Source organism: Sinocyclocheilus grahami, unplaced genomic scaffold (assembly GCF_001515645.1).
Source record: "Sinocyclocheilus grahami isolate Dianchi unplaced genomic scaffold, SAMN03320097.WGS_v1.1 scaffold760.1, whole genome shotgun sequence".
In the NCBI taxonomy this organism is placed as follows: Eukaryota; Metazoa; Chordata; class Actinopteri; order Cypriniformes; family Cyprinidae; genus Sinocyclocheilus; species Sinocyclocheilus grahami.
In genome coordinates this window covers 284,676-288,681 of record NW_015505939.1, presented here as the reverse complement: position 1 = coordinate 288,681, position 4,006 = coordinate 284,676, and positions in this window count along the sequence as shown.

Below are 4,006 nucleotides of genomic sequence, written 5' to 3'. Positions count from 1 at the left end.
TTTTTTTTTGTATTTGCTTCAAGTAATGATTGATTTAACTCATGATTCCTTTTATTAACAACTCATTGGCTACGTTTACATGGACAAGAATACTCCAATTTTAATACGATTAAGACAATACTCTGATTAAGAATCTACCATGTAAACAGATTTTTGATTACCTTAATCTGGCTAAAGTCATAATCAAAGTAAACACTAATCTAATTAAGACATGTGGAGTATTCCTATTTTAGTCGCATTATTGAAGTGCAGTATAGACATGTAAACACCTTAATCACACTATTACCTTCGTGTAGGACTTTTCGCATTTTGCGACAGGATACACACACGGCAGTGCTCAACCGTTTGACGGCAAATAAAAGAGCCTCAACGCCGCCGTCGTCTGTATGCACGTACAAATAATTAACTGCACTTGAAGCTTTCATAAAATTAAAAAATGAAACACCCAAAACTGTACATGGCATCATCACGAAGACGAACTATATGTTTATACGTAACGTCGAATGGCATCACGTGGGGACGTAATGCCGTGTGCCATTAATCGAACTATGTACTATAACATGTGAAATGGGAACATGAAAGGAATATTCTAAAAGCAACTCATGTAAACACCATAATCATAATATTGGCTTATTTACAATAAGGTAAATAATTAGATTACTGATGTGCATGTAAACGTAGTCATTGTTATTGTCCATTTTTTATTTTATGCTCATTCTGTTTGTATCAGGAATAGTTTTAGTTCTGAAAGCCATGATGTTGCCTATTGACCTTTTACACATTTCATGGTTTCTCAGCATAAAAATTAATTTTTTTGCTTTCCTATTTGCTCAAATAGTGAAAAAAAAACTCCACTGATGGAGTGGATGTCGATCTACCATGGCCTTCATAATAAAATCAATTATATCTTAGATCTTATGTGATTATTAATCAAGTTATTAATCAGTATTTAACCTCATAGAGTGTAGTTGATTGAATAAAGTTATTAGTTACCACATATTAGTAGTAAACAATGTACTATAACATGTGAAATGGGAACATGAAAGGAATATTCTAAAAGCAACTCATGTAAACACCATAATCATAATATTGGCTTATTTACAATAAGGTAAATAATTAGATTACTGATGTGCATGTAAACGTAGTCATTGTTATTGTCCATTTTTTATTTTATGCTCATTCTGTTTGTATCAGGAATAGTTTTAGTTCTGAAAGCCATGATGTTGCCTATTGACCTTTTACACATTTCATGGTTTCTCAGCAGCGAAGTCGTCATAGTTGGGTAAACTTCTGTGGCAGTGAATGGGAGACTACCATAAATATTAATTTTTTTGCATTCCTATTTGCTCAAATAGTGAAAAAAAAACTCCACTGATGGAGTGGATGTTGATCTACCATGGCCTTCATAATAAAATCAATTATATCTTAGATCTTATTTGATTATTAATCAAGTTATTAATCAGTATTTAACCTCATAGAGTGTAGTTGATTGAATAAAGTTATTAGTTACCACATATTATTAGTAAACGCAAAGAAATGTATGCATACTGCTGTTGGAATGTGTCTGTATCCCTTTAAAGTGAAGAAACGGGCCTCTCCATATGTGAACTTTGGCTTTCTCCTCTCCGGTTCAATTGGTCACTGAATGCCTTGGCCATAGAGGTCATTGGGGCCTCTTGCCTACGTGACCAACGTGTACCCCAAACATTTAGGTGGTTTTATGTCTATGTAAAATAATATGCTGAATATGGTCTGAATCTTCTCCCTCTTTCTCTCTCAAGGAAGAGACTCCCTGACTGTGTGTAGCTGATAAGAGTAATAACATAGCTACCCGACCTTGACGGAGATCAGTGTTGCTCTATGTATGTGTGTTGTTATCTGTTTGCAAAGGACCAGTTGATACCAGTCTTCAGGGAGATTCACAAACGGCACCCATGCGTAAAGACCATATGGATTTGGATATCTTCCGTCACCCTGGTGTCCGGGTGGCAGATATACGTCTTAGGAGAAGAATGTTGTGTGTGACCTCTAATCACTTGTCATCTAAATAACCTTCGGAGATAAGCTTTATCAATTTTATGTGCATCTGTTAAGAGTTTACTTGTTTTTCCGTAAACTGACCAATCAGAATCCGTTTCACCTATGTATTGACGTAATTACTGACCTATGTTAGAGTATAATTACTGGTGTTGTTAACATGTACGCAGAGCGGCCTACGAACTCTTTGTGAATGTTGAAGCTGACTTCTGCTGATGAAACTGCAAACTATTTTCTTCAGTAAATTTAACTTCAGTTGATTGCATCTCTGACTCCTGGTCTTCATTCAACACACCTGGGGCCTCATGTACAAAGAATTGCGTTGAATTCATACTAAGACATTGCGTACGGACAAAGCTGTAAATGTGCGTACGCACAAAAAAAATCTGATGTATGAATCTCTGTGTATGCAGGATCCCAAGCATATTCTCTTTGTACATCCCAATTAACGTGAAATTGAGCGCACATGCACGAGCACAACACCCCGCCCCGTCTCCTCCCTTCCATAACATGGCTGTGCGTGGAGGCGCACCTATTCCGGAGGGGGGGGAGGAGGTGGAAGCAGATTAGGAGGAAGATGGAGAGGGAGAAGTTGAGATGTACATCCCAATTAACGTGAAATTGAGCGCACATGCACGAGCACAACACCCCGCCCCGTCTCCTCCCTCAATTATATAAATTTTAATGTGGTAATGAGTCCACTTTGGCAAAAGCAAGCAGCAAGAAACGAAACTTTACTCCTCTTCATGTGTGGCACGACAAGCTCTTTGACCAGCTCCTTCGTGCATTGGTCACACCACCCATGTAATCAGGGTGCAGTGTTGTGCAGTGAAGTTGGTGTTGGCCAGGGGTGGCCAACGTCGGTCCTGGGGCCTCATGTACAAAGACTTGCATTGAATTCATACTAAAACATTGTGTACGGACAAAGCTGTAAATGTGCATATGCACAAAAAAAAACAGATGTATGAATCACTGTGTGTACGCAGGATCCCAAACATATTCTCTTTGTACATCCCAATTAATGTGAAACTGAGCACAATACCCCACCCTGTCTCCTCCCTCAATTAAATAAATTTTAATATGGTAATGATTACACTTTGGCAAAAGCAAGCAGAAAGAAAATGGCAAAAGCAAGCAGCAAGAAACGAAACTTTACTGAAAGTGAATTGGAGGTGCTACTATCAGAGGTAGAAACGAGAAAACATATTTTATTGGGATCTTTGTCCTCTGGAATTAATAACAAAAGAAAAAACAATGAGTGGGACAGTTTGGCTGATGCTGTCAACGCAGTGGGATCGGAAAATCGCACCCTACACGTTAGAATTTCTGAGTCAAAAGTTGACATATGCCCAAATGACCACGTCACATTGCTGATTCATCTTCATTCATTGGGCATTGAACGCAGGTCACATGGTTGTCAGAGGATTCCCTTTCCGCTGCTTTCCCTCATGCATAGCCTTACGCGTCGTCAAGCACACAGATAATGTACATGACAAACTAATGTCTTTACGCAGCCTCTTCAAACGAGCCTTTATATCTGATTGTGCACTTAGATTGACACTGCTTAATTTCCTTGTGGATAAATAAGGTATCTCATAAATAGTGCAATGTTTTATGCGTAGGTTTCCAATGGCAATAGAGAAGAGGTAGAAACGAGAAAACATATTTTATTGGGATCTTTGTCCTCTGGAATTAATAACAAAAGAAAAAACAATGAGTGGGACAGTTTGGCTGATGCTGTCAACGCAGTGGGATCGGAAAATCGCACTAAATGAGCTTAAAAAGAAATGGTCTGATATAAAGGTGGAAGTTAAGCGGAGAACTGCTGCGCACCGACAAAGTGTGGGCAGAACAGGCAGTGGTACAGGGGTCGATTAACTTACACCCTTTGAGCAGAGAGTTGCCTCTATTGTGGGCGACACTTTACTCTCCGGAGTAGTATCCATTGTGGTGGGAGACTCGGATTTAC